This window comes from Bombus vancouverensis, chromosome 11 (genome assembly GCF_051014615.1).
Source record: "Bombus vancouverensis nearcticus chromosome 11, iyBomVanc1_principal, whole genome shotgun sequence".
Taxonomy (NCBI): Eukaryota; Metazoa; Arthropoda; class Insecta; order Hymenoptera; family Apidae; genus Bombus; species Bombus vancouverensis.
This window is the reverse complement of record NC_134921.1, coordinates 5,544,245-5,568,089: the sequence shown is the minus strand read 5'-3', so window position 1 is coordinate 5,568,089 and position 23,845 is coordinate 5,544,245. Positions and strand designations below refer to the sequence as shown.

General features: G+C 34.2%; 2 protein-coding genes, 1 long non-coding RNA gene and 1 pseudogene across 3 annotated transcripts in view; 2 read left to right on the top strand and 2 right to left on the bottom strand.

Annotated features, from left to right (window-relative positions):
- LOC143303306 (uncharacterized) overlaps positions 1-23,845 on the top strand; it is a 341,397-nt gene that overhangs the window by 139,857 nt on the left and 177,695 nt on the right. The gene's annotated exons all lie outside the window — the stretch shown is intronic.
- Positions 1-23,845, bottom strand: part of LOC117159281 (uncharacterized) — a 174,794-nt gene that overhangs the window by 100,447 nt on the left and 50,502 nt on the right. The gene's annotated exons all lie outside the window — the stretch shown is intronic.
- The window catches only part of LOC143303305 (metabotropic glutamate receptor 1-like), a 49,467-nt gene that overhangs the window by 7,801 nt on the left and 17,821 nt on the right, over positions 1-23,845 (bottom strand). The gene's annotated exons all lie outside the window — the stretch shown is intronic.
- Positions 2,625-3,438, top strand: LOC143303379 (uncharacterized; annotated as a pseudogene).

Sequence of the window (23,845 nt, the reverse complement as noted above, 5' to 3'; positions counted from 1 at the left end):
GTGTATAGTGTGTATAGTATTGGTCCTAAGACGCTTCCTTGCGGAACCCTTGCCTTGATGTCTTTGACTTCAGAGTATGTGTCCTTGATTTTTATTACAAAGGTTCTGCTGCTTCAGTAAGATTTTATTAATTGGTATATTTGCTCCGGGAATTGTTTCCTGATTGTTTGTAGTAGGTTTTCGTGGTTTATTTTGCCAAACGTTTTTTCTATGTCCATAAAGAGGGCTGTACAGTATTGTTTGTTTTCTAATGCTAGTATTATTTCGTTAATGAGCCTGTGCATTTGCTCTATAGTGGAGTGTTGTGTCTGAATCCAAATTGGTGATCTGATATTAATTTGTCCTTCTCTATTATTGGTTTTATGTGGTCGTATATTATTTTCTCTAGTATTTTGGAAAACACAGAAAGTAGTGATATTGGTCTGTAAGATGTAGTTTGGTGTGGGTCTTTGCCTGGTTTAGGTAACATTATGATCTGTGCCAGTTTCCATAGTTTAGGAAAGTATTGGATTCTTAGTATTGCATTGAATATTATTGTCATTAGTCTTATCGCTTTTGGCGGAAGGTTTTTCAAGATTTTACCATTGATTAGGTCGATTCCTGGTGCTTTATTATTTTTTGTTTTCTCGATTATGTTTCTAATTTCTTGTGCTGTTGTTTTACGTATGGTGTAGTCTTTGTCAGTTGAGGTACTAGTGGTTTGCGCATCCTCGTCCGTATGGCATTTGTAGTTGCTGTTGTTGATATTATGTGGTGTAAATTTGTTGCAAATGTGTTTGCGTTTTATAAGTTGCGAGCTCCATTAAAATAGTATAGTGAGGTAGCCTCCACGGAGTTAACGAAAGTTCCAATCGCTGATGGATATAATATTAATCCCATTGCCTAGAAACCATCGAGAAACCGTGGAGAAATACGGCTTGAAGATGCTTGAAGTATACAGTGTGTATACTTCAGTATATTCAGAAGTATATGTATACTTCATACATATACAGTGTATTGTAGTATCGCGGACAAAAGGCCTAAGAGATATCGAGTAAACCACGGACAGTGTCGCGAGAGCCGAGGCGCCGTCGGGCCTATCAATGTGTCGTCGGTACTTCAATTGAATAGTTTCGTAGAAAAGGCCTACGTGACCCTGGTCGCGAGTGGTTGCGGAACATGTGCGTGGTGGGCCTAAGAAAAGACAAAGGGATGCTAGAACAGTCAGTGTCAGTGGAGAAGCCAGAGAGTGTGAATCGAGAAGTCAGAGAGTACGAGTTGCGTTGTCGAGATAATGTTGCTAGTGTAACGTCAATTTATATCAGAGACCAGGCCACACACCTCGGGTAGGATGGCGCCCAGATATCTGCATATCCTTGGCGCGTACCCTCAATAGTCTTAAGTACCCACCAGGGATCTTGGTATTTTCATAGTTAAGGTCCTTCAGACCAAGCGAGTATGTCTTGTCTTAGGTTTCCTTTTACGTTTATTGTTTACTACGGGTTAACATGGAAAGTTGGTTTTCCTCACGTCTGGTATGTTTCGTTAGCAACTTTCTCACGATGGCGGCTAAAACCCTTCCTGGTCCACCAACCATCTTATTATCCAATCGGAGACGGTGTCTACTGCCCTCACTTCCTTAACCAAAATTGTCATCAACAAATCCGATAGTCCCGTGTCCTTAGACACACCCACCCCTAGCTTTCCTCAGACACAGTATCGTCAGTAAAACTTCACTTATTCTGTATCCTTAGAATAGTCAACATATCTTTACCGGTCTCTACCCTTATAACAGTCGCGTACTTAACGTATCAGTGTAACTAAGTTTTACATAACGTGGTTGGAGTGAATTGTGATTTATGTTAATTCAGTGTGTATTCCATTGTGATTGCTGAATTTATAATAAAGTTTAATTAAAACAAAATTAATAGTTGTGTTACGACTCAGCTATTTTAATTTATCATTCAACCCTCAAGTTTACGTGACACTAGCGTTGTCAAGAGAGTGAGGTCCGCGTGAGAGAGAGAGAGAGAGAGAGAGAGATAGAGAGAGATAGAGAGTGAGCGTTGGATCCATGGTGACGAGAGTTGCAAATTAACTATTGAGTTGTCTAAATTATAGTACGTTATTACGATTAGTTCATGTTAAACAATCATCGTTTTCTGTTTATTCAACATCTGTACAATCCATTCATTCCATTGTAAATAAATCACAATATTATATTTACGATACTACAGTAGTATCGTGGACGAGAGGCTCAGGGGGGGTGTCGTGCGAATTGTAAACAAGCGGTTGCTGAGCGTGTGCATGATGGGGCTTAAACAAAAGATATCAGACAAAATACAAAAGGTTGCTAAGAGACATAAACGAATTAACGGCAGTATGAGTTGAGAAGCCAGAGAGTGCGGACTGCGTTGTCAAGATAGTGTTGTTAGCGTTGTTGAGAGAGAGTTGAATCTGTGTTGACGAGAGTTGTTAATTAATTATAATACGTTGTTACGATTAGTTCATGTTAAATAACTATTGTTTTCTGTTTAATCCATTTCTTATTAATAAACTAAACTAATTATTATGATATGACGATACTACAATTGGAGGCTCGTGCCGGGATTGGACAAGACAGAAAGCGAAACGTTTAGCAGAACTATTCGTGCTAGTTTCGAATTTGCCGGTGAGCGGTGCGATAAAAGACGATATCGTTGAACGTTGAAATTCGTGTAGCGTTGAGAAAAAATAATAAAGATGGCAAACGTTGAAGACGAACGATTGTCAAGTGAAGAGTGTTTGACGCTGGAGGAATTGAGGAGTAAGCTCGCATAGATGAATTTGCCTATATCTGGTGCGAAGTCAGTGTTAATTACCAGGTTGAACCGAGCGTGCAAGGCTGGCCGATCGACTCCTAAGGGATCGAAGTGCGGTGAAGGATTAACAAACCAGCGGGACCTAAGGAGCGGGCAGAGAGCTGACCGCAATCAAAAAGGGGACGAAGACCTCGAGAAGCTGAGGACGAAGGAGTTGAGAGAACGCCTCGCTAGTTTGGTGTTAAAAGTAACGGGAAGAAAAACTGAACTACGCGCACGGTTACAGGCGGCCATGGATGGAAACAATACATCGTCGGAAGAATAGAGCAACGACGAAAGTGAGGATGAAGACGATGGAAAGAACATAAGAGAATACAAGAGAGGTACACGAAGGGTGTACCAGGACTGTGATGAATATTATCGAAAGGCATGTGTTGGTTCGACGTTGAGCCTGAAAGACGTAGAGGACTCGTTAGAGAAATTCAACAGGGATGATCTGCTGAGTATAAATCGGTGGGTAGCAGACTTTGAAGAAATGGCAGAAGTGTGTGGTTGGTCAGACATCCACATGGTAGCTTACGCCAAGAAATTGCTCACAGTCGCTATACAGTGTATAGTCGTCGTTGCAAATTATTTAAAAGTTTCTGTGCAAGGTTGATCATGGTTTTATCCTAACGCAACAATTTCAGTTTTGTTATTGCGCATATCCTCTACTATATATATTATTTAATGAATTTAGCATTACTGCAAGTATTACGCGCGTGCGTTTCCTTATAATTTAAGTTTGCCGTGGAAATGTGACGGTTTCTAACGACGACGACGCAAATTTTCCCGATACGCAGGCCCAGCATTGGTGTTTGTGCGAAAGAGTACCGTGTTGCCTCTAGGGTTTATCTGCCCGTTATCGCGTTACCGCGTTTTCTTTTCTGCGGTTCTTTCGAGAGAGATTTAGCGTATTTGGGCGCGAGGAGATGGATGTTCTTCGATCAATATTGGGGTTTTAGGTTTCTGATAATTTTAGCGAACACTCAAAGGTTTAAGATGTCGGGCTTGGACGACTTTCCATGGTAATGTCGTGATTTTGCTGTTACTGAAGGCGGGTGACGCGTATACTGCGTAGTATACTGCGGATTTTTATGCAAATTCATATTTTTTAGAATGTAATTAAAAAAAGTAGAAAATTGTTTTGCCTACTTAAGTACTATAGAAAGCGCTATATTTTGGACATTTTATACAATTTTTTATATAATATGCATTTTATGCAATTTTATACTTTCAAATTTCCTGAAAACGCCAAATGCATAAAAATCCGCAGTCTAACGCTCAACGTATTAACGGCTCGACCACGCGGTTCCGTATTAAATACAATATCAGTTCTTCTGTATCTGCTGATTCATCATTCGTTATTCAGCGTGCACAGACTAAAGTAAGAGAATCGAAATATTCATTAAATAAGCTTCATAAATTTTCAACGGACAATGCTTTGGCGAAAAAGTATTATTTTTATCCTTCTATTATCCCTTGAAATTATATATGATACGGCATTTTTTCATTGCTATATCCTTTCTTGGCCATTAAATCAAAGCATAAAAATTTCTTTCTTTCATAAAACATGTAAAAATTTCATACATAAGAGAAAAAGGAAGTATGCGCCAATTGTACTATGTAATATACTGCACCCTATTATTGCTTTAATTAATAGCAATGAAGTTTTACTGTGCTCATAATTGTAAAGTAATGAGCTGTAGGACGTGTTGGGTGTTATTAAATTACTGTGGTGTTTAACTTTAACAATGTTTAATTCGATGTCGAGTGCGCGTCGATTTAGATCGTAACGTGACGCACGTCGAGCTCACGGGATGACGATACAGAAGTGATACAAACTTGATTCAGAATTGATACAAACTCTGTACGAACTACTTTCACTATTTATCTGACTGAGTAACCGTGCATCTACCAGCGACTACCGTGAACTCTCTGAACGACTGTGAAACCACTATGATGGACTATCCCGAGCTTTTCCTCGTTTCCCTTTTTATAGGGTGCCGAGATCTTCGGAAGAGAGAGTTTTCTTCCGAGGTGGGGATGGAAAAACCCGTAGGCAACAAAACAATAAATTTTCTGTTCGAAGGTTCATGGGTTTTTTTAGTAAGTCCCAGGATTTATTCTTCTACAATGTCCTGTCCTCGGACGTCGTTTCGCGGGCCATGTGGCCAACACATATGTTTCAACCTTGGAACCTTCCCTACGGTCATGGGCCCCTACAGTAATGTATTCCAATTTCATACATTAATTTTAGTTAATTTTCCCTAATTTCCACGATTCTTTATTTATAAATTTCTAGCCATCTCTTTTTTAAAGAAAAAAAAAAAAGAAACTCAGTTCACGTTGAGTCAGTAATTTAAATCTCATAACCATTTTTCACATCTTAGTAAGGATTCATTAAACACGATGATTAGCACTCGTCACGTCACCTTCGATGGTCGCGAAGAACGTCTTTCGCAAAAATATGGGAGAAACCAACGCGAGAAATCCATTCTGTGATTAATTAAGTCTGAAGGTCTGAAGTTAACTGATGAACAGATCAGGTGTGTCTCTGTTGATTAATCGGTCGACTCGCCTGTTGAACTGATCGATCCTTAGTAGTAGCGTATGCTATCGCTTAGGAAACGAAGGTTCGGTTTTGGACATTTCTGGCGATGATATATTCCATGGCCTTTAATCGTTTGCGCTGATACAGCGATTGATGCACTAATGTTGCTAAAGTGAAACAGCGGTTTTTTTACTGATTTAAATCATTCCAGATAATATTCTTTGATCTAACTGGTCACAATTTTTCTGTTAGCGGAATTATTTCTTGCTTATATAACAATATATTTTTTTATAATTCCTGATGTCATATACGTTATTTAATACGATAAGATATGAAACACAAGGTAGAAAGTGAAAAAAGTAAAGGTCTTTATAAATATGGAAACGTCAGTGTGTTTATTAGTACAAAAAATGGTTTTATAATTGAGTTGATTGATAACTTTCAAGTGCCATAAAGTAATAGCGAGTTAGTTTTCTCACATACAAATCTTTTCCGACTTATTTTAAAATAATCAAATTATGCATTACGGGATATTGTGGCTTGAATTCGTAATGATGAATGAGTAAAACGACCTAACTATCAAACAGTGGGCGTACTGACTGCATTCGTATATGTCACATGGGCGTGTGGGTTGGACAGTTTAGTCGAGGCAGCAATCTGGGTTATCGTTGAACATCAGTCGTTCAAACGGACAAGAACATAGAATTACGATTCATTTGCGTATCACAAAGAAAACTAATCGTAGTTGTTGATATTAACTCTCTAATAGGATTTGTATACTCGATAAAATATACCAGAGCACTAGGTATTAAAATTTATCTGAAATTTATTCGAAATTATTACATGTGCACCGTAAATTAAAAATTTTTTAAGAATTTATTTTTCATAAAAAATTGTTGAATGTTTTGATTTTGATAATAATTTCGGTATAACTGATAGAAACTTTATAAAAAAGCAACCAGGTTTTGCATGTCTGAAAGAGTCTGCAAAAGTTACAACGAAATTAATTAAAATTCAACCGCGAAGTTATCAAGGGCTACTTACATATTTTTTCTTACAGCTTTCGAACTAGAGCAAGTAATAAACCACGCGCACACAGATAATAATTCGAAAATGGTCGGGATATTGTCGAAAGTTTTCACCCGCTGTTCTAAACGATCGCTTGTTTAGAACCATACTGTGGTATTTATGTTCTCAATCAAGTATTGAGTCCAAAACAAAACTTTAGCAAGGTTATATTCCTCTATTGATCTCATGTTCCAGACATAATTTTCGCGTGGAGCGAATTTATGAAGCTATGTTATTTAGACGTGTCTGTGAAATCGCCATGTTATTATACTTTTGGGAAAATATCAATTGAAGAACTTTCTGGAAAAATAACTCGTAAAACAAAATGAGTCGAGAAAATTGTTGGACATTTCAGTTCTAGTTTTTAAATATTAACCACGTTTGAATTGATAATTATAGTGATTTTTAAAGAACCTTGTTCTGTTCATATTTACAGAATAAATAAAAATCTCATAATAAAATTTTTCAGAGAGCTTCTCAGTCAATATCACGGATATTAATAATCCTTAATTAATTATCCTTATTTCGATAAATTTTTTACTAAAAGATATAGCGACGAGTAAATAAATCGGAAAGGTTTTTGTACCAAACTCAGTTTAGTGTATGACTTTATTTTTATTATTTAATTTATAATTTTTTTTTTACTTTACAATTTACCCAGCTGGACATTTGGTAAATTTTTCTAGTTAGGCTCATAACTCGAAAGTAACTTGAAATAAAAATTTAAAAGTCGTTAGAGAATCGTTCTTCTAAACTTATACGTAATCGATCTAATAATGTCATGTTCAATCTAACAGGCATTACTATTATCAATTAACACATAGAAGTAGGTAGAAAATTCCTTAGTTACAATTTCATTATGATGAAAATTCTTTTCTCTCAGAGGGTCCTCCGTACAATCTTGGTATGATACAAAGTTGATTTTCTTCCTCGTTAACCATACTTTCATATCTGTAAACTTCATAATCATCAAGTGTAGCGAACACTTACTACTGTTAGCAGGTTGGATACCATCTATCGATGAGGATAGGTATCTTTTTATCGAGATGAAAGTTGGACAAGTCTCATAGATACGTTGGTTGTTACCAAGTTTTCACTGATCTGTTCCTTTCCGTTCTCTTTATTTTTGAAGTAAATACATTTCCTCTACTACTAAAACTTGGAGGTGTTAGCGATGACGTAGTGGTGGGTTTGCGATTGTTTTTTCGTCGTGTTATCGTTAATCTTTTAGACGGTTTTCTGGTTTAGACACAGCTTCGTACGAGGGGTTAAAAAATTACAAAACATGAAAACATAATGGAAATTTCCGACGGATACTTAGATACACATGAACGATACCTATCGTTATCCAGGTCACCAGTTTCAAACTTATGGTCGCCGAGGTAGGATGCATTTCACGTAGCGCACTTTGTATGAAGGACATTTACAAAGTTCTACGAATTTAGTTTGACTGATAAGATAAGCAGGTTGGCCCTAACGCGTCTATTTTCATCTTCTTGTGTCCCGTTAGTTCGCTTCTGACAATTTTCCATTGCAGATGCATCGCGCTTACAAACTTTGTGCGCTATTGCATTGTTAAAAAGCGCACGTATCGTCAAATCTTTGTACTTTGAAGATTTTTCGGATATCATCGATCAGTAAATTCAGCAAACATTAAGAACGAACGTTCCTGCAAGAAGATTTTTTGTTTCAAGAAAAAAGATTTTTACGTTCTGATTAGTCGAGTACAAAGCATTAATAACTATCGAATTTAATAATAGACTCCACATTTACTTCTATTTCCATACTTCCAATTGCAATAGATTATATACAATATCATACATATTATATTATAGATAATTATTATATTTATTACAATTATTATATACTATAATAATAGATTACAATAATTTTGTTATCCAAACGTTCTACTCGTCTATATTCCTCTTGCTATCCTGTGTCATCGCTACTTTAATATGAAAAAATCACTCTGAAGCAAAAGTAAGATGCTGAGGACCAGTATTAGTGCAAAGCAAGGAAAGCAAGTTGGATATTCTACTATCTAAAAATTTGTCTACTTAAACAGTCACGTCTTTCAATAAATTCGATAATTGAATTCTACTATATACATGTTCTTATATACATTATACATTATTCATTATTGTTCTTATATACATTATCTCCAATTCTTTGAATTTTCCTGACCTTCGGAACATCATAAAAGAATCAGTAAAAAGAAGAGTTATCGTTGAAAATATCAGCAGATTATTCCGAAAAATATTGTCGAAAATCGCGTTGGTAATCTGGTGTAGATTCACCTCGAATGTATTCAGAAGATTTCTGTCTCAAAGCGCGTACGTGCGTACGTGTTGTTGACCTTGATGGAAATTTCATGGTTACCAAAACGGAGCTCCATCGTGCGGGCTTTACGGGGTCCACATTTCCCTTCTGTCGTCCGAGGGGTGGAATTCGTTCCAGACCTCGATATTCTTCGTGCTCGTAAAAAGAAAGGCAACCTTAGAGAAGGAAAAGGGATACGGAGGCTTTCGCAGAGCGATATACGAGACACCTCGTTCCTAAGGCGACTCGGTAAAGGAACCACTTTCGATGGTCACTGACAATTGAGCAAAACTAATGGTCGGCGTATTTCTCCCTTTAAATCACCCAGTTTTCGCTTTTCCATTTTTTTCTTCAATTTTCGTTTTGTCGATGCGAATGGTAATCGTCTTGCTTTCGTAATGTAATCGATCGTTGTTGCTTTAGAACCTGATCTTGTCTTATTTATTTGACAGATTAGTGCTGTTTAAATTTTCGAGAAACACCGGAACGTATAGTGTGTAAGTATTTGGATTTTTCTTCTTATTCAAAGATTTGCAGATTCTTTATATCATCTTTTAACCTATTAAATATCATACAAATGTTTTGCATTATCTCATAGCTATTTCATTCAACTTCATAGAATCGTAAAAACTGGGTGAAAGACCTAGGGATGATGGAAATGTTAAACGAATCCTTGAACTTCTCTTGTAATAATAGTTGCGATATTATAAGAAACAGAACTTGGTAATATAATTTGATTGAAAAAAATTGCAAGTGCAACACGTTACTTAAATATTTTGGTTCGTTCAACGAATTAATGATTAATAAATTCTATTAGCGTACATTATTTTTCTTAAAAATATAAGAAATAATCATGTTTCTCTGGTCTTAATAAATTGATCTTTGAAAGGCTTAGTTACTTGTGATTTAGCAGATTAACAATGGATGAAGAAGTTAAGACGTAACGAATTAAAAACGAAGAAAAAGGAAAGGAAATCAAATTGCACGTATTAGAAAGACTGTTTGTTCTCAGATTATTCAGATCTATTGAACCTTTGAATTAGGTTAATTAAAAAAAACACTTAAAAAAGTTCAAACTGATAATAATATAAGGACTACATAATCTATCTTCATTTAATTTTCATATCCGTGTGTTCAGGTTTACATATGTAGAATGATATAAAGTGAAAGAAATAAAGTGATATAAAGTGTATTAAATGAAACGGATAATATATTAAAAAGCAGACCAAATTCTAAAAGGATCTCAGAACATATATGCGAAAAAGTACCAGAACGAACATTTAACGGCGAAGAAAGAAATGTTATAGCTTTCGTTTCGATGAAATTGCTCTTCGAAATTATTTTTCGAGAAATTATTCTTATGGGTGATGTGGTAGAGTGAACCAGATATCGATATGAATATCCGATAGCTTTTCGAGCAATATAGTAGGAATCTTTCAAACTTTTTAGACGAACGACTTTAAAGGATACAATATCCCTTTTTCCCCTAGAAATCCCTTTTTCTTTTTTATCGATGTGAACGGTAATTGTCTTGATTTTATAGCACGCTCGTTTATATTCCTGACGTCCTGGGATAGCAATAAATATGATGTCCGAAATAATCGAGGGATCAAACTCGTGGCAAATTCAGAAGTAGCCACAGAGGACAGGTACGTATATTAATTTTTGTAAATCTAGTTTATTATAAATTAAACCACCGAAATTCTCCGATCATCCTTCTAAACCATAAACAGAAATATGTGGTTAAAATATTCAATCAAGCTCGTGAAAAGCTTCCAGAATTTGAACCACGAGTTTTCACAAAATTTATTGATCTTCATAAATTCGTTTCGACTGAAAGGATACATGGCCCTTTCAAAGTGAAATACGATCTGTCGAATTGATTTTATTTTCAAGCTACTTCTAAAATTCTGCGCTGTTTCGTATCCATCGTATCCTCGAATTTAGTATATTTCGATCAAAGGATGTTCCATCTTTAGAAATCAAAGAATACTCTCCTCGTGTTCAAATATCATATAACATTAATAATCCGCAGACTTTTTCCAAATTTCGTGTTTTTTCATGGTCATAAGAATTTCGTTCGATTACATTTTTACTTTCGACGTAACTACTGCGTCCAGTGGTTCCATTTTATTTTCTCCGATCTTCGTTGAATACGAGTCGCGGTAAACGAGGAATATTAGTGGAAAAGGAAATTTCATGGGTCGCAGAGCTGGAACAACGTAGTTTCGTGATCCATGCTCGCGTGCGGTTTTTAATATCATCACTACTCTTTATTACCTCTCTGGATTTTGCCCTCTTCTGTATCCGTTATTTTATCAAGCTACTAGTGGTTCTCGTTATCAACGCGTAACAAGTCTTAGAGCGGACTCTCGAAGAAGATCGCGAGTCAAAGATACTTAGAAAAGATGTGAGACTGGTTGCCATTAGGGTCTTATACTCTCTTTAATTGGACTATATATTTTTTTACTTCTTTCGTTTCTTATTCAGTTATTTCTTCCTAAACGTATTAGAAAAAAAGGAAAAAATGTGTGCCTGTTACATTAGTATTATTAAAAATATTCACACATCTGGAATTTTAATATGCATACATATAATAATCAGAAACATATTTCCAATACGTTCATTTATTCGTTGGTGTTTATTAATTCAATTGTGAATCCTTTTCACGTTGAATTGTATAATGAGTCACTCTCTACTGATCTCGTTTAACAATTATAGTTTAAAAATGATCTATTTTTTGATAATGATGTCACAAAAATTCTAGCTGAGGAAGATTTCAAATATATGAATCGAGTTTCAATTTATTAAACAGTCTTCATATTGCATAAAAAAGGTTATATTTACGCGTCTTTCTGAATGACTAAAAATAAGAAGACAATTACACGGTACTTTAGTACTCGCATCTAAGAATAGAATGTAGGTACATTTCAAGATGGCAAGAATAATGAGAAGATTCTCTCGACTCGTCATTTACGTAGCATGGTTATATATTTCTTTAGTATAGGGCCTTGCTATAAAGTGTAGCCCTGTAGACGAGATTTGAGTGTGCTTAAATAAACAAGCTGGTCGCGAAACTTGCAACCGGTTCGCAGCGAGAAATAAAATTGCATTCATTTTATTGCGTTGCAGGCCGTGAATTTCATCGAAAAACCGATACTACAGATATGAAAAGAATAATCTTATAAAGAATTTGTATCTGTATCGTGCACGTTCGAATATTTTGTTATTCAAGAGCTGTGGACAATCCGCGTAGTTACTTGATGATACGAAAGAATACGAATACCGGGATCCAGTTACGAATATCTTTTAATCCTTTCTCATCTATGGACGAGATATTTTGTGAAATAATAATATATGCAATGTAAAATATACAGATTAAAGATAACAAAGAAATTTTTATGATTTAATATAAAAAATAATATCATAGAATTATAAGCGCCTAAAAGTTTTTAAATTTTAATAAAACATCCAAATGGAAAGAGAAAAATTAAATATTCCAATACTAAAGTATTCAAAAGAATATTGCATCATAAAGTGTCAGTAAAAGATATTAAATCCTTAGGATTGCCTTTCATGACTGCAATGTTAAAAACCAAAATGAATAATATAAATCGCCTGAGAAAATTATATATGATATGTTACATTAGTGCTCTTAATAGGTTGAGATGTGAGGTACTCCCCCCTTCGATTGAAATAAAAATCAATTCATCAAACATCTCATAAATATAGATTTCAGCATCAAATCATTTTGACACTTTTTACATGAAAACATATTTCGTCAAAAATATTAAAAATTAAACATTGTATGAGAGATTATACATATTTTTTTGAAACAAATAAAATTCTATTGTGAGATATTTCTACCTCGACCGTGAAAGGATTAACAAATTATTACATTGCAGTCTCTCCTTTGTTTTCTAAAAAGCTATCTAAAATAAATTTGTTCTCCGTTGTCGTCCGTATTTAAAGAACGTGTACAATATTTTTTGTTCGCTTCTCCCAGCAGCTGTACATCCTTTCGAACCAATTGCCATGCCCGATATGGTATAATCTTTATCAGCAAAAAACAATGAATTGAGGTTTTCTAGGGAAATGATCAATATGTATGGAGGGATTCGACAAACGACGCTTTATTGCAAGCTCATTCTAGCGTCATCCGGGAAGAGAAATGGTAGCACGGGAAAAATGGCATTCTCTTGGAAGCATTGTTTCCAAAACAATGAGCACCAGCATACCCTATTGAAGTTTGCAATAATATAGTGCAACATATTTTCCGCGAGCCCTCTGCATTTCGGACACGTTCAGTTCCCCTCGGGGAAATGCGCTTTGTGACGACAGGCGTGTTGGAAAACCTAGGAAACCGTCATTTTTACCTTGTCTCCGCAATGCGTGACCGAATATTTTAAAACAATTGGAAATGCCAAGAAATGTTTATTTCTCGAATTTTTTTGGTAGTTTCGTTTCAAGCAATATTTCATTTTAAACAATTGATTTGTTATATTTCATGCTGAAAAATGCTGAAAAAGTTTATACATGTTCGTTAAATTGACATAAGGAATCTTTTACAAAGTTTCGTCCTAAATAATTTCTAAACGATAATAATAAAACAAGACGAACGAATCAGAATTTTATACAGTTCAAAACTCTTCGAATATGTATATTACATAAATGAAATAAGAAACAAATGTCAAATAATTATTTGTCAGTACACAATCTGTGTTAAATAAATTCAAATCATATTGAAAGTTAAGTATTTCGAAATATTTTACCGCACTCTAAATGCGATAAAAATAGATCTACAAAGGAAACCGTAGTCAAAGAGTATCCCATACTTTTCTGTGCAACAGAAATTGTCGAGTAAAACCCAGGGATCCTGTGATGCACGTTTTTCGTAAAGCATTTTTTCTTTTTGGGATGGTCGCGCCACTTTTTACTACGGTTGAGTTCGTGCCGGAATGTATCGAAGAATTTCGATTTACTGGCGAAATAAAAAGCATTTTACCACGCTCGAATTGTCAAGATAACGGGGAAAAACATTTGTAAAAAATTTGGACAATCCTCTAGTGACGAATTTATCAATGATTTCCTAAACGGTCTCTATTAAACGTTCCCTCGTTATCAAACGAAACAATATTATGTCGAAATTCAAATATTAAATATCAAAATTTGTTGATCTGTTCCTTATTTTTCTCGGGCGATGTTGCTTTGCAACTAGCCGTATTTAATAATAAGACTGGAGAGGATTATTAATACTTTTGTGACAGGGTTGTTTTGGGAAAATTTGGAGTTAAAAAATTAGAGAAATCTGTATTTAAATTTGTTAGTATTGTCTTCTCGGGTTATACAAGATAGTGTGTTTGTTCATAAAATAAAAATATATCGATGTATTGTATCAGTGATTTAAAAGCAAGAATTGCCTGATCAATTTAACAATATTTTATTTAAATACTACACTACGTTATCTGTATCGTTAATACTTTAGAGTAAAAATCTGTTCTTACTGTATGGTCGAAGAACAGTTTTCTTATTTATTTCGATATCATATGTAGTGAAATACTATTTCAATTTCTCATGTACGAAACAAGAATTCCAGTTTCTTAATGGGAATAAGACATTAGAAGTACGTATCTTCAGCGTCATATGACATATACAGGAATGTGTTATACTTAATCGCTTGATCAAACTTTTCCCTGTGATGAAGAAGCAAAATGGAACAAGTTTCCAACATTGAACTTCCACGTCACTTCTCTGTAACTTAAATACAACATCATCAGTCAGACATGATGAAAATATAGGTACCATTTAACATCGACAAGATGGGAAAGACAGCAAGTGATTCGTTTATCGTGACTGACGTATTGCCATCTGTCGTCATGACGAATGACCAGTTTTCTGATATTTCTTCCATCGTTCTTTTCCATCATTCCATCAGTAAGCAAGCCCAAGTTATCCCGTTTAATAAATATAACAACGGATCATGATTAATCACGGTCAAAGTTTAACCCGTCGAAATTAACAAGTAATACATTTCCAAGATAACTTTTAGAAAAACTGCTGGGTTGTTATAATTCTTCTGAAATTACTGAAATTTATTGGAACACAGGTTTTCAATCGTTATACTTTATGAATAATATATACCACAAATATTCAATCGATTTTCAATTAATAATTTAAATAAAATTGATTTTTGCTATCATATAATATGCATAATTTAGATATCAAGCAACACATAATGCCATTTTCAATCGTAGATCGAGCTTTCAAACTATAATTTTTTGAACCCGGATATTAATTTTTGATCGAGGGATTTGGGATCCATGAAATAATGTCTTATTTAGAGAAAAGGGGAATCTTTAATTAGAAAACTGATATAAGAAACCCTACATATTAATTTATCTCAAAATTGGGGAACTTTATAATGAACGAAGAGAACAATTTTGTCAGAAATGTCTCAAGGGTTGTAACGGGGTTAGAGGAACTTTTTCTTTACTCTTGAAACGCAAAGGTAAAAATATAAGACAGTAGCAATAACTTTATGAACCACCAAAAGAATTATTTATTATCTAAAAATTATCATTATAAAATTTACTGTCATAAGATTAAATTACTATTAATTTTATTAAGTGAGAAACTCAATTTCCTAAAAACTATTCCTTTTCTATGAATGATCGATTCTAAAAACTCTTTCTGCGGTTAAATAAACAGTCCACGGGAGCGTCTATTCAATTTAGATAGAAAACACGATCAGAAAATTATAGAGCGAATTCCGAGGGTTCAACCCAAACAACTTTCCTTTTGCTCGAAGCCAGGCATCAAGTTTCGCGTCATCCACGCAGGGGATTCGAGGTTTCCCTGTTTTAAAACATTTGGCCACGTGTACGCTATCGATTACGCGAGACAAAGCCGCCGACCGTGCAAATTCAACGAACAATATTGATACACTGCGGATAGCCATCGGCGCGTTATCGAACCGTTCTTTTTTCTCGAATCTGTCAGTTAGATATTCCACCCTTCGGAGAAAAATAAAACGGAACACCGTCAGCCGCGTTATTCTTTCAACTGTAAAATCGTCCCCGGTCTTGTTAATCGCATTTTTCTTCTACGAAGAAGAACAAGGGAGATGTTCTAGCTTTCTTTTAGGGGAGCTCGAGGGTTGGATTGATAAAATGACCCGAAAGCTCCTGTTCATGATAGCCTTAAAGCGTTCTTCGCCGTTTGAACCGTATTTCGGGTGTTTCGTTCCGTGATCACTGCTGATCATAAAGAACTTTCAGGATTACTCTCGTTTCTTTATAAAAGAAAACGTCTTGTTAAATAGAAAAAGCCAAGTCGTTGTTATTCTGTAGGTTTCTGGCATCTACGATGTTTTCTCTTCTGTTCAGATTTAATACTTTGCAGAATGGATGTACGATATTACGATTTATTAATAGTTCATTTCTTGATTGGACTTAAAAGAAATCGTATCTTGAGAATTTTTCTAGTTTTATTGATTTTATCAAAAGTACAGTCATTGTCATTATTGAATTTTTATAAATATCGTAATTGTACTATTTTTTTTCTCAGACTGTACCTTATGAAATTTCCAATCGTCTTCTTAAGTTACCCACAGTTTCATCATTACTTAGGGTTTCTAATAAATTAAAAAAATTAAAAAAACACTATACACGTGTATCGCCAGTTATTTTTTAATAAAAATTGCTCTTGATTGATAAATAGAAAGTATGAAATATTTCCTCATCTGCCCTTAAGATGTTAACAAAAGTATTTAGTGTAGGTCACGCCATATGAGAGTAATTTATGGTTCAATATTTTCGTTGCTTCGGTTCTCCTGCGTTGGGGAAAGAAAACAAGTTATTTGGTTTCTCAAAGAAATCTCTTTTTGAAGTTGTTTTATTAAATATCCTATTGAAGCAGTTTGGAAAGTAGCCCAATATCCGTTCGATTAAATCGCATAATGGAGGTTACAGACACGTGGGATCCATTCGAACCGGTCACGTGATAATGGATCGCGCGTGGAATACATTTACGCACGGCTACTCGATCCTTTTCACCGTGTTATACGCCGTGAACAAAATCTCAACGGAACGACTCGATTCTCGTTTTCTCCGGTCCGTTTTAAAAGGAAAGATAACGCCCATTTCGATCGGCTGCTGCTCTTTTTTCCGAGGGGTGGTTTACTGTGATCGGAATCCTAAGAACGCCGCGTTTAAACTTTACGCTTCCTTTTTTTTTTCTCCTCACGAAACAGTCCTTTCATTTGTTCAACGAAATTCTCTCTTCTACTTACAAGTATCCTACCCATTGTGTTTTTACCATTTGCTATCAATTGTTTCGTCGAATCTAAAGAAACTAAGGATTTCGTTATCTTCAGTAGTGGAAAATGTATAATAAGTTACTAATTAATAAAAATTTTTACGCAATTTCATTTTATTTTTATATTAATAAAAATTCTTCTAATTCTCACTGCGATTCTAAAATAATAATAATTTTCATGAAAAGTCATCCCAAACTTCTTTCTTAACTATCAATTCTTAATAAATAATTACCTTTATCGAATTTTATTTCAATTTTTAATTAAGATAAACAAGAAGTATATTTTAATGCACATATAAGCAGACGTAAAATTTGTTGTTTGAATATTCAAAGAATTTAGATGTATTACGAGCGTTGTTGGGAAATTGAATTAATAAATTTGGAGTTTAGATACTAAATCGACTGATTTGCAACTCAATTTTGTTATAGCGACACTAGTAAACTTTATATGTATGATTCATCTCTACTCGATTACTTGTTGTGAACGATAATAATTAATAAATTGATGAATTGATGGACAAAAGCTGATCGTATATTTCCAAGATAACATTTCAACATAAATATCGATGGTTCGTTACATAAACAAATCGATTGCATTGATGAAACAAAGCTATTATAGTCATACGAAATTGTCTTATCATAAGAAGTCTCACCCCCTCCCCAAAGTCAAATATTATAAAATAGAATTTCTGAATAAAGCAAAAATTGCCAAATATGAGTAATATTGCAATATAAATATTAACCAAAAAATATAGTAATAAGTATAGTAATTATTATTAAAATACAGTAACGAACAAAAGAAAGTTTAAGATATAAGTAGACGAAACGGTAATTGTAGAAGTTGAAATTACAATTAGCAAGAGTCAATGAATAGACATAGCATACATGTCAGGAGAGATGACTATTACCAATGTGGTCAACAATTTCTAATACAAAAGTTACTAATGCTCACATACATAAGTATACAAGTATAAATGTTAAATTGTCTTTTGTCCTGCATATGAATAATTTAAATATACAGGGTGGTTGGCAACTGGTGATACAAGCGGAAAGGGGGTGATTCTACGCGAAAAAAGAAGTCGAAAATATAGAATAAAAATTTTTCGTTTGAAGTTTTGTTTTCGAGAAAATCGACTTTGAATTTTCGCTCGGTACGCGTGCACTTTATCACGTCTCGTTATAATGGATCTCACTGTAGATTTTTAAAAATATTTAAAAAAATAAAAAAAAAATTTTTATTCTATATTTTCGACTTTTTTTTCGCGTAGAATCACCCCTTTTCCACTTGTACCACCAGTTACTAACCACCCTGTATAAATTGGAAATGTTCTCATATTTCTTTAAAAATACAATCTGTTTCAGTTTCATCAAATTTCTTTCTAATTTACAATACTTGTGTATTAAAAAGGGAGAAACGGTTGCAAAATTCAGGTTGGTCGAAAGTTTTTCAAGAATTTCGTAAGCTTGGCGCGATTCAACTGTTTCGTTTTATCTTTCCACGAAACGTTTAGGGTTATCGAACGATTCTCCTTCGTGCTCGTGTAATATCAATGTTGAATCTTGAACGCAATGCAGGCTACGCTTCGAACGACGAACGAAATTGCAGAACGCTTCGTTCGAGTGTTCTTATACGCTTTAAACGGACGATAGCGTCAGTTAAACACGATAGAGCTCCTCAGTGGTCGGACGAACTGCTAGTAAAAACGTTCGTCACGTTTCTTGACGCTTAACGGAACTAATATACACTTGTAAGCGGTAAAAACGCGGTAAAATTCAGTTTCAAAATAAGAAAAATCTTGAAAAGAATATCTTCCATTTTAAGTACGATTTAGAAGAGTCTGTGAATAGTTACGTTATTTCTTTTTTTATTAGTTTTTCTACTTTTTTTCAATCATGGAATTATTTTTATTTATTATTTTCTTTTATTTACACATTATTCCATTTATTATCTTATTCGGATTATTTTAAAAGAGGATGCTCTCGTACACCGCATATTTACAATAATTTAGTTTCTTTATCGTGTGTTACACTATGATTTCCGTGAAGAGATTTAATTTTGTAATTTACGTATCCTTGGAGAGATTTAACAAATTTCAATGTAGTTTTTTCGTCCTTGTAGGGATCTCATTTTAAATGATGAAAAATAATCGTAATCGTTTGTTTTGAGATTACCGTCATTTGTGGAAAATTCTAAATCCAATTGTGTTAAATTTCAGCTCATCGCGTTGTTTAATATCAATTTTCAAGTTCAAAGTTATTCATTGAAAAATTAGGTCCATGAAAAATGATTCTTTAAATAATAAATACTTGGAAGTATTCTTTATAGCCACTGTAACTAAAATATCTATGTAACTATGTAACTAAAATATCCGCAATCTATGTTCGAGAAATAATTTACAGGTTGGGACTGTAGAATATTTAGTAGAAATGTTTCCACATTAATCCCTTATAAATTTCGCGACATCAATTCGTCAGTGTCAGAAAAACCCGCTTTGTACTTGACTGCTTCCTAATATTTGTCTAAACTTCTCACCGGCTTTCAAATAGGAAAGCAACGACGTGTGGTGACGTTCAGTTGGTCATTTGTCACCATCAATTCGTCATCTTTTCCATTCCTCGATATTCATTTCTTCCACCGAGTTTAAATGTGGGTCACGGAATGTATGTACGCGATCAAATATCCGTTTTCGAAAGCTGCAGCGATCCTATCAATAAAAAGGAGAAAAAAATTGGAAAAGATCAAAGGCCTTGACTCAATTTAAGCAAAATCGCGAAATTTCTCGATCGTGAAATTTTTCAACTGTATGATAATTTCCTCTTTTAATTGATCGAATGAACAGTTCGTATTTTACAATTTTATTTTATAGATTACACATTTCCAGGCTAATTAACGGTTTCTGTTACGTAAGCAAGTTTCACGTGCGCGTAAAGCATTGATTATCGGATTTGATTTATCGTTCTATATATACATAATGATACGAGGTATGTAGCACTAACGAAAGAAATTCCAATTTAATAGGGATATCGAAAGACCCGAATGCACACAAATATAAATTTGTATAAATGCTTGTCTGCTGCTCCAATCATCGTCGTCAATAATTTTCACGACTACTGATATTGCGAATTTCCCCAATAAAAATGCAAACTTCTTTTTTAAATATACTCTGCCTTTTTTAGCGTTTTATTGTTTTACGTTTTGTACGAGATAAACGTGTCACAAGCTGAATGTTTCGAGGTGAACATTGAATAGGAAATATACAATCGCATGAAATATTCAGGACAAGAGCTTTGGAAAAAGCAAAAGAAGTTGCACGAATCTCGTCTTAGTCCCCGTATTTCCCATATCATACACGTAGAACATGTCAGAGTATCATATTCCTCGACATGTGGGCTGGAGTACAATGAGAAAGTGGGATTGAAACGATATTCATTAAAGAACTCGCGTATCCACTACGATATACAGATGGAATGCAAAATGTTCGATGATTCTCCAAAGAATTTCGAAGCATGAAGTTTTATCGTATTTATTATTCGTTGTTTTCTAAGACGATTTTTTTAAACAATTTCTTAATTTTTCATTTGAAAAATGGCTAAGATATAGATATAAAATATTTGTTTCTTATTTTGAAGTTCCAGATTATATCAAATATTTTACTATTTATGATACTTTGAAATGATTGAAACGAGTGAAAATCTTTTTATGCTGAAATAATAGATGATATTCATATTTACAGTTATGTTCTCTTTTAGCAGCAACGTATTGTCACTGTGAGGCACAATCTATTCTCAAATTCATTACTACTAATCATACCTGCATCAATGCTACTGTCTGTAATTATTCTGATTGCCAATCAAATTTCGATATGAGCAGTGAAAAATTTGTTTTGAATATATTTATACTTTTAATTTCCAAGACAAGATTACACTGCGCATATGGAAATCAATTTTGTTTTGGAAATGTAGCAGAATTACACGGGAATGTTTTATTCTGAAATATCAACAGAATCATTAATTCTATTTCCCTCTGTGATTTTAAATTATAACAACTTTTTAAAAAATAGGAGATATGAATTATCCTCTTTCTTTGCTACGTGGCCTTCAAATATAAAATATACAAAACCGTATCAAATTTTCTTTCAATTTTCAATCATTCTATGGGGAAATCACATAAACTAGTATCTATGACTGATTTTCAGATTTGAAACTTTCACGCTGATCAGAAGAAATATTTGTTGTTCTTCGAACTTGAATTCTGTTTTTATTAATATGTCATGCTTCGTTCTGACATCTCGTGACGATTCCAATCTATAAATCATTTTTTCAAGTCTGCTCTGAAATGACGCTACTCTTCTAGATTGTTCACAGAACGTTGTAAAGTAGTACAACGTATGAATAAAAACACGTTTGAAACGTAAAGAGCCACAAATATAATATATGTCTGTATCAAGTCGAATTAAAATGGAGCGTAAACCGTCGCAAAAAGCTAGATTATATCGTAAGAACGTGTTTTGCCAGGTGGATCGAAAGCTCCGCATTGTCAGTTCGACTAGTTGGACTATAAAGCCGGAAAACTCGCGCGGTTTGGCGCAATTCATTGGAGCTGACAGTGCGAGGAACTCGTGCGCGAAACTGTCGTGGAAAGTTTCGCATCTGATTACGTATCCGCGTACACGCATTTAGAAAGGACTATTTGATGGCAAACGGAGTAACTTCAAACGAAGTTTCTTACGCTTGGCTGAAATATAACGAACGCGAGCACAAAATTGAGAAACGATTATAGTCTTTAGGATCTAACGAGGATATAACATTCTGAATTAGAACACGAAGTAACTGCATCTTGATTGATCCAGCGACATCCGAATCCTTTTCTAATATCTAATAGAGGCTAATTGCAAATTACATTTTGAACATGGAAGCTTCAGTGTTTGACTTATTTTACCATTTCGATATAATTCGCTAAATTTAATAATTTATGTGATCAATTCCTAATCATCGTGTTCATATCTTAGAAGAGAGGGAACGGTAAGTACAGTGACGAAGAAATATTCGCATATCAAGTGCCTGTTTATAAGGCCGGGGCGAATATTGCTAAATAATATGAAATTTAATATACGTGAAAATTTAATCGATTACTATGTAAATGCTATGATAAGTATAATGGCGTGCAAATACTTTTTGTAGCCAATATATATTAGAATCAAAGAGATTCCAAACTTGGATTATTTATACGTGCGATTAAATTTTTGAGCACGTGACGTTCGTATCTTTTGCGAATGAATTTTTTGAAATTTTGTTGACTATGCAAGCGGTTGATGGTAGAGAGTGATGCAGTATGGCTATTATGTATATTAGATCAAAATCTAAATCTAATAAAAATTGTATTTCGGTATATACACACTTAATTGAAAAATAGTGGATTCGAACGTGAAGTTATCACGAGAAATAGCTTGAAATTATACAGAAAGATGAATGGCCGTAGTTCCTATTTTCACAAGCAGTCGAATCAAGTTTCTGAATCTTATATTTTTTTTTTACAATTATCAAAATGTGTTCAATGCTACTGTACGTTACCAATCTGTGCCTTGCCTCAAGTACTTGAACAATGTGTATATAGACAATATGAATGTTCTCCTTATGGTCAACCAATAATTACTTTTAAAAAAATAAATAATTTCTAAGGAATACTTCCACTACTGTGGATACCCTTTATAGGTTCTCTTCCGGTTCCAACTGCTTCCTTATATACTAGACACCCTTGTAGCAGAGGAGAAAGGTATTCTGTGACTCTACGGTCTTCCGTTCGGCAATATCTGCCTGGGATACATTATACCGTGACGAAATTGAGAAAAATTTCCACATTCAAAGAAGCAACCTTACTAAGGGGTGGATTCTGCGAGAAATTCTAGAGAGAATTCCCTTCAAATAAGAAATAAATTCCAGCAATAAGAAGTTTTGGAAAGACATCGAAAAAGTAATTTCAGCAATAAAAGAAGGATATGCCAGAAAGAGAAGTTGCGACAATAGAGAAAGCAAAGGAAGAACACTAAAAAAGGATCACAATCAAAGATAGCAACATGATGATTTGCAGAAATGCTATCGCTTCAACAAAAACGGCGAACATGATACTTAGACTGCGGACTTTTATATGTTTGTAGAAAATTTTAAGATGTGAAAATTTACAGAATGTGTTATCCGTTGTGTTACGTAGCAGGTAAGACAAATTTCTATCTGGATTCTATTTGTGAAATTATATTTACGAGATTCGCGATATAGAATTCTGTTGGACAGACGTACGATTACAAACAAACATCGACAAATGTGTAAATGGGCTATAAATTTTACCACGGGCTAACAGTGTTCTTTAATATTTTATTGTCTTCGACTTTTCTTATCGGTTGTTCGATGTGTAAAACGTGCGCAAAGGTGGTTAGCCACGTCGCAATAAAAGTGAACGTAGGAGACGTTTTATTTTCCAACGTATGTCTTTACCTGCGACATGATAAATAAAATGGCCGATGGGGACTGTTCATCGGTACTGCAATTTGCAGCAGGTTTGAATGATTTAAAGAAGCATAAGTTTAAAAATTTTAGGAATTTGCACGATCTTAATTGCTCCTTTCTGAAGAGACAATTAAGTTATAGTAAGAATATAATTAAAAAGAAAAAAAAAATAGTTTACTGAGAAATCTGTAGAGGTAGTTTGTTTAAAAATTAATTATTGTTTCGGTGAATTCTAATGCACTATCATTTTCATAGAAGTACCATACTA